At 39.3% G+C, this 16,429-nt stretch overlaps 1 protein-coding gene across 1 annotated transcript in view; it reads left to right on the forward strand.

Annotated features, from left to right (window-relative positions):
• Nucleotides 1-491: 491 nt before the first annotated feature.
• mid2 (midline 2) overlaps nt 492-16,429 on the forward strand; it is a 143,990-nt gene continuing 128,052 nt past the window's right edge. Inside the window, exon 1 of the mRNA XM_042418711.1 lies at nt 492-977. The gene's annotated coding sequence lies outside the window, so the exon portion shown is untranslated. The remainder of the gene's footprint in view (nt 978-16,429) is intronic.

Raw genomic sequence — 16,429 nt, forward strand, 5'->3', positions numbered from 1 at the left:
CTATACTCTAATTGGTGCATGGAATTACATTACATCACCTTTTTCCAACTGAGCCCCGCCCACTTCAAAGCAGTCAGAAGAGCAAGGACAAAAACACAATAAAGTGAAGTTAAGTGATGCGAAATAACCGAAAACTGTTCTAAGTTTAGCAGAAAATATTGTGTTCATGTAGGACCCATATCGCTTATATAAGAATCTGGTTAAGAAGTGTGTAAATTATTGATTTAAACTGATTTGATTTAAATGTAAATATAGAGATTTAAATATGGTTGGCTATCTGCATGTTTGATTCAAATTGACACCTACTTTAAAATGACTTTTATCATAATTGTATCAAATATTGAGGCCAATCTTGACGTTTCATCACTACCAACTATTTTGCAAAATCATATTCCTTAGATTTGATTAGTGAGACAGGTGCATTCTCACATCAGATCTTACTTATAGTGCATGTTAGTGTAATTACATGACAGCGACACCGTGAGGCCACAGGGGATGAGAGGGCGGGTGGAAGAGGAGGAGGATGGGTGCACACAGCTCGGGTTTGTAGCACGCGGGTAACCGATCCCAGCTGCTGCCGTGGGGGAATGAGAGCCATTCCCGTCCCCGTGGGTTGGTCACGTGTCCTCGGGGAGCCTTTAGTTTTGGGACCACGTCGGGAGGGAGATGGAGCGCACCGTTCTGCACAGCCGAGTTGAACGGCAACATCTTTAACAAGCGTTAATGATCCGTCGGTGAATCTCAACTAGATCAGCTTTGTTTTGGGGCGTCGCCATATACACTCCACAGTAGTGTGTGTATGTGTATGTGTGTGTGATACACAAATACGTCAGGCACAGTCAGTGGGATCCCTCAGTCACTGACTCGTCAAAACTTCCGCGCGCACCAACTGTGATCTCTACTGCGAGTGTGACAGTGTTGCCAGGCGCTGCTTCAGTAGTACAAGTCAACACACGGAGCTGTCACGTCGAACCGAGGTAGGCTGTGCTTCTTTCCTGAGCTTTCTGAATGAATAGAGAGAGTAAACGTGCACAGGAAGATGCACGCTGGCTAATAATCACGCTGTTACTTAATGCAATGTGCGAGGCAAACCCTGCGCATGGGATACTGAAGTTGCAACAGCACAATGGAGCATATCAGCTGTTTACGAGTGTGTGGAAAGCTTTTCTCTTGCACAGAAACACGCAAGATGAAAACAATGAGTGTTTGACTGATGTGGTGATTTAGAAAACACCGCGAGAGAGCAAATGTGCCCTCATAAATCTCTGAAGTGGTGCGTAAACGTTGAATCATGGACTTAATATTTATGCATTTATCTTTATTTCAGAAGGGGCCTGCAAATGCACCATCAGGACTGTGAAAGTGCTAAAACTACACAAAGTGTGAGACTGACAGTTTCACCTTCAAACTTGCATGATATTGATGTGAGGTTGCATTGCTGAGGGAGATCTCATTATGGCACGTTTAGCGGCACTATCTGGCACTGGATGATTATGAGACTTGCTGAAAATATTTTCACGTTTCCTGCCACCAGCCACGCCCCTGATGCCAGCAAGAGCAACGGTCAAGAATTTCTCTTATCCATAAGCACTAAAACAGTCATCATAGAGACCATTGGTGTTGTCAAAGTAATGATCACATGTTGTTTTTATCATCTGCACATAGTATGGCATTGAAAGATGCATGAAGTGATGATGATGATTTGTGAAGCTCATTAACAAATACAATAGCAATCCTACAGAGTGTCCGCAGGGAGGTTACATCATTTATGATCATTACATCATCTATGACATTATGTCAGTATGGTTATCGTGGAGACACAGTGCTGCAGGTGACAGTGGAGGCACAGTGGCTTCAGCATAGCAGAGTGTAAAATGTCAGCTCCACATCAATAATGCAGGATACCAAAACAATGGGGAGCAAGAGAATAGGCTCCAGTGTGCGAGTGTTGACCTCTTCTCAAACTTTGACACTATTAAAGAACAAACAATCTATTACAATTAATTTAAATGAATTACTAAGCATCCAAACAATTACTTTCTAATCCTTGTATGCTCATATAAATACAAGGTGTGCTCCAAAGTGTGATATTCTTCAGACACATGTTGATCAGCAGTTAAACTGGTTTTATGCTTCGAGACAGCTATTAAACTTCAAAAACTGGTGGTTCACCATCTTACTTAAGATGATTTATTTCCCTACTCGCTCTCTCTCTCTCTCGCTCTCTTGCTCTCTTGTTAATGCATGATCACTCTTAATGAGACAGGTCTCAGCGCATGAGGCCCAACCCTCCCGGAGACAGCTCTGCTAGTTGGGTGAATACAACTGACACCCTCATTCATCATGCATCTACAGGGTGCTGCCTGCTCTCTCAGTCTCTCTCTCTCTCTTTAGCCCTCCCTCTCCCCAGTTGCACCCTGAGATGATAATTATTAAGACATTCTAATGATGACAAGAGCAGGAGCTTTTTCTAAGGGGAAGACAGCCTCTACATGCTGGGATGATTATACTTGTGAGGGTTGGTAATCTATTTTGATGCTGCAGGTGCAACGACTTCCAAGAATAAATGTAAACACGCACTGTACAGTACAGTAGTGTACCTGGATGACTCTCTGCAACTTGAAGCCAAAGTAATCGTCTTCGTTAGCATGTTGAGGAGCTGCCTGCTCCTGCGAACCAAAAGCTGGCTTATACAAAATGTTTGTATAAAGGAATTGATTGCTTAACTTTGGAGAAAATTGAAAAGTGGGCAATGTTTGTACTGTGTTTTAGTATGTCACATAATTATTTTGTGATCTGCAGAGCAGTGGAAGTTGTTTAATTTGTGGATTGTTGGGATTCCTGTATGCTGACATATGTGCATCTTATATCTTTTTCCCACATATTTCTTTATGTAACCATCAAATTAGACTAGATGCTCTTGATGCTGTGACGACTTGAAGTATCTTATGTGAAGCAGTAACACTGCTAGGATTGTGCTAAAATTGTAAATCCAGCTACTGGAAAAGCCACCATGCAATATAAAATGTTATAGATGTAACTGATCCACATAGAGTGAAATACCCATGCATAATTAGTACAGTATTGATTAAAACATTTAATTTGTTAGCTTTCCTTTTCCCTCCTTTTAGATTTACTCTACTCTATTAAACGTTGATGAGTGAGAGAGATTCTAAACTCTTGAGGGATCATTTACTCTCAGATGAAAACGGGAATTATCTTAATCCCAGTTTTGCTGTGACTGCCTGTCACAACAGTTAATCTTTAAAAGCTATTGGTCACGTTCTTGTTTGTTAAGGGAGGTTGTCCGTACATTTTAATCAGTTTGTCCTCACAGTTACTCCAAAGAGGACACCAGTCATGAGGATCTTTTTATTCTGGGCTGTCTGTCAACAGCTGATGCCAGTCTGAGTCTGAATGAGGCATTTCTCTAAGAGAGTCAGCCTCTTGGCCTTGCTTTCACAGGGAGCCTCTTGAAGCAGCAGGGGGGGTCTGGCATGTTGTTTTAGCTTTGCTAAAGTTCGTTGGAAGGATAGAGCTCCAGCCTCCTGTGGAGAAAAAAAAAACTTTGTCGTGAAACTTGGATGTTGTCATGTGATTAGATGGGCAATTAATGCCATAAAAATCTTCAGGAAACTGATCAAAAGTCACGGTTTTCACCTAAATTTTGGTTTTCCCTGTTGTACTGTGTCAATAGCAGATGTGAAGACCCTTTTTGGTTCTCCAAAAAACACTGCTGACACATGCTGAAAGTGCTTTTACTTTTAGATAATCCAAATTTGCAACAGTAAACAAAGCATCCTTTGAACTTTTCAAGAGCACCTCCCAACATCATGTTCTTCCTGAACATCCATTTCGTTCATCAGATTACATCGACAAAACACCCGAAAAATACCATTTCCTTCTGACTTAACCCCTGATGCGCTCATCATTTTGCTTGTAGGCCTATAAATGCAATTAAATTTGTATCGAAGAGTTTCCTTAATCTTAACTCTGATCTGTTGCTGTCCACAGACTCTCATGCTGTCTCCCTCACTGTCATCCTCCATTATGCTGCATTAAACACAGTCCAAAATAAAAACACATAAAACTCAGATTTGTTTCTTGATGTTAACTGAACCATTTACGTAAAACCGGCTGTGTTTGCATGCGTACGTGCCAAGTAGCCTACATCCATGCCTGCTTGCATCTGTGGACCTGTGTTTGAGTGTGGGTGTGTTTAGATGCTTTTCTTATTGAAAAGATTGAAATTATGGAAGTGTGACAGAATAACCTCAGGGTAGGCAAGATGCTACTGACACTGCATTAAACAGCACCACACGAGTCTCTGCTAGCACAACGCTTTACCGCCTCCAGTCGGCATCACAGTGGCTTGCCTCACCACTCATCGGGGGGTTTAATATTCAATTATGAGGTCATCTAGTTCAAGTTGAGTTGGATGGCTTGTGGAACAGCCCCACTGATTGATGAGTGGGCATCATAGCTAAACAGGCTCTGAAGGAGGAAGAAATAAGGCAGATGGCCTGTGGGGGCTGTTTACTGACGTGGCAGGAGTTTATTAATGGTACACACAGTAACAGGAGCACAAAAATGAATCTGTGTTTTGTCAGATCAAGCTTTAAGGGAAATTAAATTCAACCATGATGTCAACTCACCTCCATTTTGGTTTATTCATTATTTAGAAAGAGACATGCAGCAACATGCAGTAATGCCAGAGTGTTAGAGACATGTTTATAGTGAATAAAGTACAATTTGTATTCATGCAAAGCATATGAAATAATGCAGAAAAATGCATGCATTTAAATGTATGTAAACTAAAATGAAGCATCAAGGGTGAAGGTTTCCAAATGCCTGGAGAAGGGTGCTATGATATCCCACTGCCTTTTAGTTTGCTGCTGTGACAGTCTGTCAAACTGTCACATCCAGCCGAGTCCGAAGAAGTGTAGGTCTCACAGTGTTGTGCTGACAAACAGTAAGCAGACAGATAAAGAGGCAGAGAGTGAGACAGGCGGTTTAGCATTTGCTTGTGTGGGGAGAGCAGCCTCTCCTCTGTCATCACATAGCAGATAAGATTCTTCAGCAGTCAGGTATTTGGACTTTGCTGGTGGGCTGTTTCTTGGCTGAGAGCTGGACCAAGCTGTCAGTCAGATTAGCGCTATGAGCCATCGGTGGGAGTGCAGCCCTATCCTCGGGGGGACAGCCGCTAGAAAGATCTGCAAATCCCCAACACTGAGCATGCACACACACGCATCCGCAACCCCCACCAAAGAATGAAGGGACAAGATCAAGCCAGGTCATGGGAGGCTCTTTTCAAATAAATCCTTCGGGACACTGTTGTCTCCTCCATGCCCTCCATGTACATGTGTATTCAATACCCCAACACACAGACACACACACACACGACAACTTGTCCCCTCCCCCCAAAGAGGGACAGCAAAAGCACTGACACATGGTTGGCTATGCAATTTTTATGGTTCACGGATTCTAACTGCAGTTGGTGTGTACATTAGTAGTTCTTGCCTCAAATACAGTAAAGTATAAAGTGAGCTGAAAGATTTTGCTATATTTAATTTCTTAAGGTATGATATCCATCTCCAACACCAAAATATACAAAATACAGGAATGGCATCGCCAAATTGATTGAGTCTTTCAATACAACATAACAAAATATTAAGTTTGTGAAGCTGCTAGAGGATATATGATCTGTTGAGAGACAGATTTTTCACCTGTTTATCAAACGATATATAATTACATATATAACTTACGTGAATGTAGTTTTATTTGTAGATCAAATATATTAACATATGTATTTGATTTGAGTAGGTACACCGAGCTAAAACTAATGCAGTCTAATACAACAACCCTGCAATAAATCCTGCAGTTGAATTCGGTTATAATCTGAGAGGTGTTTTTCCACTCATCGATATTAATGAGGCAGATGAAACGTAAGAAACATCTGTCAGAATAAAGGAATATTATTCAACAGCACCACAAACTACAGCCTCTAAAATATCCATAAAGTTGAATTAATACCTTTAGAAAACAGAAGTTGAACATTATACCTCTCAATAGCTAGGTATAATAAACTGGCAACTGAGTATATATCTAAGAAAGTTGATCAAATACATTACAAATACAAGTTTTCTTGAATAAAAATGGGGATTTATTGGGACGTTTTGAAAAATATAGAAAGAATCCTTTCATACACATGCATATATATTTTTAACATATGAAAACATATATACAATTACATTTTTCATATCCTAGTAAGCATGTGAAAGTTTAATAAGAGTCTTTTATTGTCTTGATTTCTATTGTCTTTGCATTCACAGTACCAGCCGAATGACACAAAGTCCCGGTGATGATATCGCCTTTCTCCCCCTGGGGTAATGTTATTAGAGGCAGATTGCATGACTGAGGCAACATGTCCTGCATTCAGAACAGGGAGGGTGAAGCTGTGCATGAATGATCCAATAGAAAGGGCAGAGATGTTGACTGATGTTGTGATGCTCAGCAGGGACTTGCTTGAAATAATCCTAAACTATCCAAATTGTGTTTACCCATGAGAGGAAAACAGCTGCGAGCCATTCTTACCATTAATACTCTGCGGCCTTCAGCTGTTAAGAAATGAAAAGGTTTCATTCCCAACTGCTTCTATACCTGATGATTGCTTTACTTAAATCTACAATAACACGGATTATCCCCTCCTGAGAAATGCCAGGGTTTTGTGAGCAAATGTCCTTTTGATTGCTTTAGATTGAGATGTTCCATAGAGAATTTAGACATTATTTTGCATAAGGTATTTTTCTTCTGACAGTGCACAAATATGGAACAAACCTCCAATATAGCCTGTTTGGAATAAGCTTAATCCAATTTTTTACACCTTGCCTTTACTTAAAGCTGTCTTCAGTGCGAGCTGAATCTGTATATGAAATCATTATTTATGTACTGCATAAAGTATTTTGAAGAAATATGAAAGACTTTTCGCATTTTGCAGTTTTCGCATCAGTGGAGCAATAATGATCCTTGTAGTCAAAACATCTTGTTGGAAATTGTCCTTGATCGTAGAAATCCTCTCTTCCTTTTCGATGCCACAGAACTAGAAGATGATATGCACCTGATGATGAGATATTACTGGCTTTTTCTGTGGAGGGTGTAGAGGCTGCGGTAGTTTGAGTGGAAGCTGAATCGAAGATGACAGCGACCTCTGGATGTCCTCTGTCACCACTTGTTCTACGTATAATCACAGCGGGGGAGGAGGCAGTGGAACAGTGACATCTTCTTTACTTAATTCACTGTGATAAATTACTCCTAACCTTTCACTGTCTCACTGACCTCTGCTGCCAAACTGCAATGTAAGGATTTCCACAAACATGTATGAGCATACTCAATTCCCCGTCCTGCTCCTCTCTCTCTATCACCTCCTCCCCTCTGCCTTTCCCGCTTATTGTACACCACGCTTTCTCATTCCAATTCATTCGACACACATACACACACACACACCCCGCCTACAAACATGATCTAAATCTTTCCTTTGTAGTTTTCTAATCATCTTCCTAGCAGGCCCTATCTGTTTTCCACACACTGCTGCCAGTTTCCAGACAGATTAACTGTTACATGTCCTCAGCTGTGTCGATAGAAATGTTAATTATTAGGTTTATAGGGAAGGAACAATTTGTCACAAGCATACGGTGCTAAATTAGAAGGTCATGTATGTTTTTTTTTTCAGTGACCCCTGCTAATTGCTTAACCTTCATCATCAGCAAATTCGGCTGCCATAACATTGGACAGACCAGTCGTTCTCGTTTAACTGCTGCCCTTCTGTATCTCTGGAGGCGGAGGCGCTTCTAATCAACGTGTCTTGTAAATTTACATTAATGAATAATGAGTGTGCAGTATGGTTTCACAGAATACTGAACCGTAAGTACAGTGACAACAAGGGCTGTTAAAAGCCATATAATTGCAATCTGCTTTCTCTGTGTAGTCTGCATTGCATGTAATCGAATGATTCTGCTTGCATAATTATAGCTCCATGATTATACTTAAATGTATTTTGAGGAACCCAAATGTGAAGGACTTAAAGGCTGTACTAGCCAGATTATTGCTTTTATTGTAAGAATCCCCTTATCTTGGAGTTAAGGAGTTGACCTCTTGATCAAAAATAAGTCACAGTAAGGTAGGTTAAAAGTGTATAGATGAAAAATTTGGATAAGTGGATAAAAGTGGATAAAAGCTTTGATCCATGTTTAAAACTTTCAAACTCTGATTGATTCTTATGAATCAAAGATGATGGTACTTTATGAGTAAAGGATCTAATGGCCTCGCTGTCCGTCCCCTAAGAGTGGTCAGGTCAGCTGTGATCACATCTGAAAAAACAGTCAAGCATGCCTTCCTCCACTACCACCACCCCTGGGTTTTTCACGCACAAAATGAAGACTTCTGCTGTTGCATCATGGCTTTTTTTCTGATCCCACGGTTTAATTCCTCAACCAATGAGAAAGGAAACCTATCCTTAGAAAACACTAACAAAAGCAAACTCACATAAACCATGCAGCCTAAGCATCCTGGGAAAACGCAGGCAGCCCATATGTCCCAACCCCACCCCACCACCACCCCAGGCATTCTGCAGCTGTGTCGAGGATATGATCTAAGATTAAAAAAGCGCTTTCATTCTACCAGTGTGTTTGTGTCTTTGGTTATCAGACAAACACCATACACCACTCTGAATGTTTCTGGGTGTTGTCTGTCTTTCATATGTGCTGAGATATAAAACTATGGTGATGATGATTGTGTTTGAATGGGTTGAGATAATGAAGCGGAGCCTTTATGTTTTTTAAAATTTTATCAGCACCGCTGCCTGTGCAACTACATAATCTCACCCTTTACACATTCACATTTGAGTTGAGAGACCCAAATGGATTGCTTAAAGGCTATTTTCCTTGTGATATTCTTTGGTATCCATATAGATTTTACACATTCCCATTCATCTCATCTCCTGCAGGCAGTGGTATAAAAAATCCTTTTTCTCCCCAACATTGCTTGAAGCAGTTGAAATGAATTTTTCTGACTGGATCTGACACTCGTTTTACGCGCTTGTGATTATTTGATCGCCACATTACTGCTGGTACTTGCCGTTAATCTTCATATTAATGTCTGCTATATCCATATATAATAAAAAAACCCTGGTGTGAATCCCAAAAGTGAACAGAATCTTGGATTGGTCTGTCAGAGTTAAATCTGTCCCTGTAAGTCAGTATTCACATATACCAGGAGCAATTCATTGTAATGTTCACAAAAACTTACATATTTATGGAATATATCAGCAAAAAATAATTATTTTCATCACTCTTTCATTTGTCGATTAATGGCTAAAGTAACTGCTCCCTTAAACCCTTGAACCCTTCTTTTGGATTCATTGTTTGGTCAGTAAAATGTCAAATTGAACTGTAATGTCTTCAGATTGCTTGCACATGTATGGAGCCATATAACCTATTACACTGTGCACAGGTCCTTTATAGATTTGATAACTTAAGCAAATAGTAGGATCCTTTTTCATATAAAGTGTAGCTTCTTATGAGTGTGTAAGACTCACACTAACAGGAGGTACTTAGGTTGTATTGATATCTAAATTAACTATTAACCATTAAACATTTTCATGTTTCATTTGTGAATTACCCAATCTGATGTTTTTATATTTTATGTTCAAAAACACCATCAAAGAGAAAATCAAAGATACCAAACATTTTTCAAGTTCTACACAGAATTTTAACAGCAAGATTGTAAAGTTGTTCCTGTAAATCTGGATAAAGCCATCAATTCTTTTGGACAAGTAATCTCTTCAGAGTGACAGCATTAAAAAGAGAAGCGGACAGCATATCGAGCTTGAGTTTCTCTTGTCTTTCCCTCGGGACCTTGTCTGTGCCCTCAAATGGAGTCTGTCATACAGTATCTGGCCTGACTCTGCCTTGTAATTAGATCCTTACTGCTTTGTATGTAAACCGTGGTCCAGAGGCAGAATGATCTCTCTGCCCCCTCACTGACTGCTGGTTGTACCTTTCTCACAGAATGATGTGGCTTCACTTGTGAGACTTTGTCTTCAAAGACATGTTCCCACTCTTTTTCCCACTGGCCAGTTTGTGGTAGTGTGTGTGCGGTTTGTTCGTACTTGCTCTCCGGGTGCCATCAAATACTTTTTTTTTCAGTATTTCTTACCGAAACTGTTGTCCCCATCACAAGAGCATAACAGTGAGAAAACATGCAAGTATAGAGCAAGCAAAAACACTGCCTCAGCATGGCACTCTGACCTGACTTATGATCGATCAGCTAGTCAATGAGCCATTTAAAATTCACACAGAACATTTTACAAGAAATTCTGTGTCAAAAAGCACCTACAGATTCTGTACTGTATTGTTACTTGAAGATGCAGTTGGCAATTTGCTCCTTTATTGTCTCAAATAACAGCTTGAGATTACAGAAAGTTGAATTACTAACGTGACATGATGAACCCACGTGTCTCTTTTTGTAGCTGTTGGGGTGGTTATGACATAGACTGTATATAAAGATAGATGTAGTAAGCTGTGACATTGGTTTGCATTGGAGCTGGTTTGAAGCCCAAGGTTGCAGCTTAGGGTCGATGCCATCTTCTTTGTTTGGAGCCAGGACCTGAGTGTTGCCTTTCACACTCTGGAAAGACGCCCCACTAACTCAGACCGAAATGAACGCTAGCTTACCAGGAACACTGAGCAGTGCACACTTGGGCTAACATTAGCTACTTTAGCTAAATTATGCTAACAGGGCAGGTATCATAATCAAGAGAGCTTACCAAACTATTTGTTGACAGCATCCTCTGAAAAATCACTGTCACAGATGTAACAATATGGATTGAACATTGCTGAAAATTTAAAATAGCTGGAGAGAATTTGTGGTTTTTCTACTCTTGAGGTGGAGATCCAATTGTAAAGTTGCATACTGCAAACAGCCCAAACTCGAGTTTCTCAAGTTACCTTTTGCCTCATTTCGTGTGTCTGTGTGTGATTTTGACAGTTATGTGAATGTTGGTGGTTTTAAGTTTGTTTTTCTTGGGAACAAAATTGTAAAATTAGTCTCTAGTTTCCAAAGACTAAACAGAATTTAAGGTTTCAGCACTTATCAAAGTGAATCAACCTGAATGGATCAAAACAGATATGCCTTCCAGTATTTGCTTCTCCTGTAATAGCTTGCAGTTGTTCGCAGCCTCCTTTGGCATATCAAAGTTTGATGTAACATTCAGATAAGGTTTTCTCACATTCCCTTTCTGGCCTCCATTTGAAGTATGTTTTTTCCTCAGCATCTTGCAGTGACAGTTTGAAATATGCCCTGGTGGGATGAGTTTATTTTATTCTTGAATTAGGGTAATATTTTTATGTTTACCAATCACTGCCAGCCCACAAGAGATGCAGGCCTATTCTCTATCTCTCTCACTGCACGCCTCTGACAAGGGAGATGCTAATAATTAATGACATTTTTGAAATCTCTTTCAAGATGCTCAAGGAAACTGCACAAGGGGAAAAAGGAAGAACATAAAATGGCTCGGAGCATGCAGTCAAAACAAAAATTCAGCCACAGAATCAAGTGGGAGTTTTTCTAGCTAGAGAATCAAATTGGAGTCTGTCTTTCTCTTACTTAGATCTACTAAAAACATCTCTGTGACCCATTTTGGGTTCCACCTCATGATACGAAGAGCATAAAGAGGAGCTCTGTATCTAAAAAAAAAAAAAAAATGTTGCATGTTACATGAATAGGTAGAGGCACAAAATCTAATTGAGAGAATTTAGAATCACAAATCTAATTCTTTACTAGTGAAAACCTGAAATCCTATTTTCATTATACATATGAAACTAAAGTTATCGCTGATACCAGCATTTCTAGTACAGACATGCCACTGTTGTCCTATACTATCTGTAGATACCAACTGAATAGCCACTAGTAAATTACCTTTCCATGACATATCTATGTAACTCTAATGATTAAAATCAAGCCCATAAAGAAGTGAGAGTTTTTCAAAAGCATTTAATTTGGCTAAAAACAGTCCTGCTATTAAAGTTATTTAAATACTGTATAAGGAGAGTTGAGTTGAGACAGGAGAGTGACTCAGCTGAGGAGAGAGAGGGCAGATGAGACAGATGGAGGGAGAAGCAGATGAGTAGGGATAACTCTGATAGGAAGAAGAGGAAGCCCAGGGGATAAGGGACAGTTTGGTACCTATTGCATACCCTCCCATAAGCCCAATGTGCTCAGCAGCAATTAAAGTATACACACACAGGCATTCAAAGCTGTGGCCTTAAGAAGAGGCTTGTTTCATAATGGGTTTTGTAAGACATGGCTCCTGGCAGCTGGAGTATATTGAATTTCAGCAACAACAGCTCCTATAGCACTGCTATTCAATAGTGGAATAGAACAGAAAGCGGAGCATTTTATCAGTTTCAGTGGTCTATCAGGAATTTTTGTCTTTCACTTACTGATATAGCTGATAGCTGAAATGTTAATGTGAAGCCTCTATAACAGCTTGTAACAAGCCATCTTTTAAACCTGTGTAGGCATGTATGCATGCACACATCTGTGCATGTGTGAGTGACATCAGAGGAAGCGTTCTGTCACGATACATTGCGCTAAAATGTAGGTTGACAGAAACATTCCTATCATGGTGAGAAAAATATTTAAACGATTAGGCATATCTGACAGTACTATGTCCAAATGTAATTGGAAATTAATTTTTCATGGCCGCGAGTGACTCGTTAGAATCCAATCCTCGGTCTTATGATGTTTTAATTAGTGTGTAACAGTGAGTGGAGTGATTCAGATGTATACCTAAAAAAGTAAATTCTTTATAATCACTCTACAGTCACCATGAGACAGTATTAACGTGCAATAGTCATATACTGTAGGTCATGGTCTACTTATGTGTCACTTATGTGTTATGTTTTTTTTACGGAGACAAGACAATAAATTACTTGTCACAAATAAATACCTTTTTTTGCCGCTTTACCGACTGACGCTATCATCCAACCTACAACTTGTTTATGACAGTTTTCACGTTTGCAGCTCTAAACACTTTTTACAGCATCTGTATTTTACAAGATTAAATACACATTTATTTTCAACAAATGTGTGATGTGATTACACACTTTTTGTATCTTTTCTAAGATTCCATTTAAAGCAGACTGCTCTGAAATATTTATACAATGGCCATAACTAATCATAATAAATGATCAGTGTAATTATCATTACCACACACAGATCAAATAACAAGACATTCTTACTGACATAATGAGTAGGTTTATGATTTGATTAATAATTTATTATGTTATGAATCATTTTACGAACATGTTGTTGTTAATTATTAATTGTAATATGTAGTTAATCTCTTATGAGAACTGACTATGGCTCTCCCTTTTCAGTCAAAAGCCATGCATCTATTCTCTATTGTTTCCCTGCTCTCATGGTTTGAGCTTTATTTTTCTCTCATTTATTTTTCTGTATACACACTTTAGTGGAATTTTAGCACATAATATATACACTTGTTCCATTACTGTATACATTTGTCATCAGCTCATAAATCCCCTGTGGAGTTCTTGCGTAGGAATAATGGAAATATGAAAGAACACCCTATGAAGACCTTTAAGGGGAATAGGGAATATAGTAATGACTTCATTTTAGCTTCTGTAATGTATTTTCATGAAAAGGCTTTACTTCTGTAAGGCAATCTACCATCTGCGGCACAATCGCTACTGGAATCTCATGTGTGTTTATGTGTGTTTTTCCAAGAGACACTAGATGGCACTATGGATATATAATCCCTTGGAAATGTTATTGCCTCTCTCTCTCACCCACTCGCCCTCACTCATACACACAATATCACATACATGATTTTGTTGTGTCATGTATAGAGGGCAATTAGGGAGCATTTCCATATGTTTTATAATGAGGAATTGGAATCTATTATCCTATATGTGTGTTTGTATGTGTGTGTGTGTGTAACCGTGGTTGAGTATGTCATTGTTTTCCTTTGCAAACTACTACCTTATTTCTGTGTTTTCAATAGTCTCTGAACATTTAACAGCATTGGAACAGTATTGCTGTTTTTTTTACTCAATTAAGAGAACAACTACACTTATTCTGTGGTTCTGGATAAAGTCATTGTGTTATACTTTACACATGACTGTGCTACATGACAGTTTACCATCATTAAATAATGAGCTGTGCTAATATGAGCTGTAGAAGTCTCACCAACGCATGTTTGTGTCTGTTTATGCATCAAGGATGATATTACCAAAGGTAACGTGTGTGTTTGTTTTTGCTCTCGATCCCTTTAAGCAGATTGTTCCTCAGCTTTACCTCATAAATGTGCATTTTGTGTCATGCACTTAATCTGCACCATGCTTGGGATTAGCTTTACCATCCACAGAGAGGATGCTCTCTCCTCTCCTCTCTCCTCTCCTCTCCTCTCCTCTCTTCTCCTCATCTCGTTTCTTCTCCATGTATTGCCTTGCCTTCCCTCCCTCCTCCTTCTCTTTTTTTGCATATAAATATCACTTTCATCCTCAGTGCTGTCTTCATCCAGTGTCCCTTTTCCCCTTCTATTTTCTCTTTTTTCCCCCTCCTGCTCTCCTCTCCTTTCTTCCATATGGTTCCCCTCAGTAATAATCAATGTCATCTACCAGGACCTTCCTTGATGCAGCTGCAGCATTCTGAGCTTCAATATGTCAAAAAATCTTTTCGGCCAAATTGTTAGATTCACTGAAAAATCTCTGCAATGAACAATTGTGCTGAAGTATGATAAAAAGCTATTAGGCTTGAGGAATATTTTTCAAAAGCTAAATACTGAATATTTTTCAAATGCAGCTATATTCAGTATTTGATTTCACCATCTAAAACCCACTGACAGTGTGTTTCAGTCAAATCCCAAACAGTGTTACTTTTACATTCTGGTAGAACATTAGGGCTTTTCTCTGATACCAGTTTCTGTAGCGGGCACATTTTAAAGCAAACATTGATCAAGGCCACAGGTAGGAGAGAGAGATGCAGTGAAATGCATTGGTATCCTACTGCGTATAAGATCATATTGCTATCCTCTTGCTTATTCTCGCGTGCGGGGTGGGTGGACTGTCAGCGGGTTTACGTTCACACTGCACTCTGAGACCCTTAATTGAGTTGATGAGGTACAGGTAAGAGAGAACCCCAGTCTTTTTATTTTGGCAGGTACCTTTTTTGCTTTCAGTATGATCATAATAGCCAAAAATACAGGATCTTGGAAAAAAACATGCATTTCGGTATGAACCATTGACAAATAGACATTGAAATATATAAACTTTTGGCATGTGACCCTGCCTAAAACAGAAGTAGCGATATGTAACCACAATAGTTTTCTGCCATCCTAATGTCGGCTGTGTCTGGGTATTTCATAATAGTAATAAAGCGATGAACGTCTTTGAAAGCATTGAAGAAGTGCAAAAAGCTCCACTTGAACTGCAATAAAACAAAGCTCATAAGTGAGAAAATTGTGAAATGTGTCATGGTCGACCAGCCCTTTTCCATGACTGAAAACGTTGTGGTTCAACCTTAATTTAATTCATGCTCCCAAGAAAAGGAAATGGCTGGGCCACATCTGTACATGCTAGTTAGTGAATTCCTTTCAAAATACTTGGAAAATGTTGATGAATTTAACAGCTGACATATGGATCTCAAACATGTTTGCCATTACATTACTATGTCTTACAGGACACTGGGAATACAGTATGTTTTTATATTCTACAGGCAAAACAGTTTTTGCATTTAACATCTCAAGAGCAAATGATGTCATTTTTATGACATTGGAACATCCAAGTTGCTCATGAATGGCTTATTACTGTAACAGCTTGGTAGATATGAAAGGGAATAAATTGTATCTGATTGTATCAGAATCAGCACATACTCAGTATTGTGGTATTGAGCCACCTCTGCCTACAGTAAGAATATTATATATTTTGTGACTGACCAATCATGCTTTGGGCTTTACCCATTAGGTTGTAATTAAGCGTATCCGGGCTGCCCGTAGGCAAACATGGACAGGGGTATACATATATATATATATAAATAATAGCATCACATCATTTCACAGCAAACTGGTCATCTATCCTGCACTTGCTAAACCATTGAGTTTTGCTTCCCAGTGACCTTTTCTCAAACGGAACTAACAGACCAATCACAGTGGAAGCTCATTAGCTGTAAACAAGCATCAACTCCAATGTTTATCCACACTAATTAGTGCACTTCATAGTCAAGAGAGTTATTTGGCAGTGTGTTCATGTGTATGTCTGTGTCTACATGTGTGTGTTGGCTGATGATACTTAACAGGCCAACAACAAGGCCACTAGAACTGATACAAAACACAAGGACAGCTTATCCACTCTCC

The sequence above is a fragment of the Thunnus maccoyii genome, chromosome 8, assembly GCF_910596095.1.
Source record: "Thunnus maccoyii chromosome 8, fThuMac1.1, whole genome shotgun sequence".
NCBI classification, from domain to species: Eukaryota; Metazoa; Chordata; class Actinopteri; order Scombriformes; family Scombridae; genus Thunnus; species Thunnus maccoyii.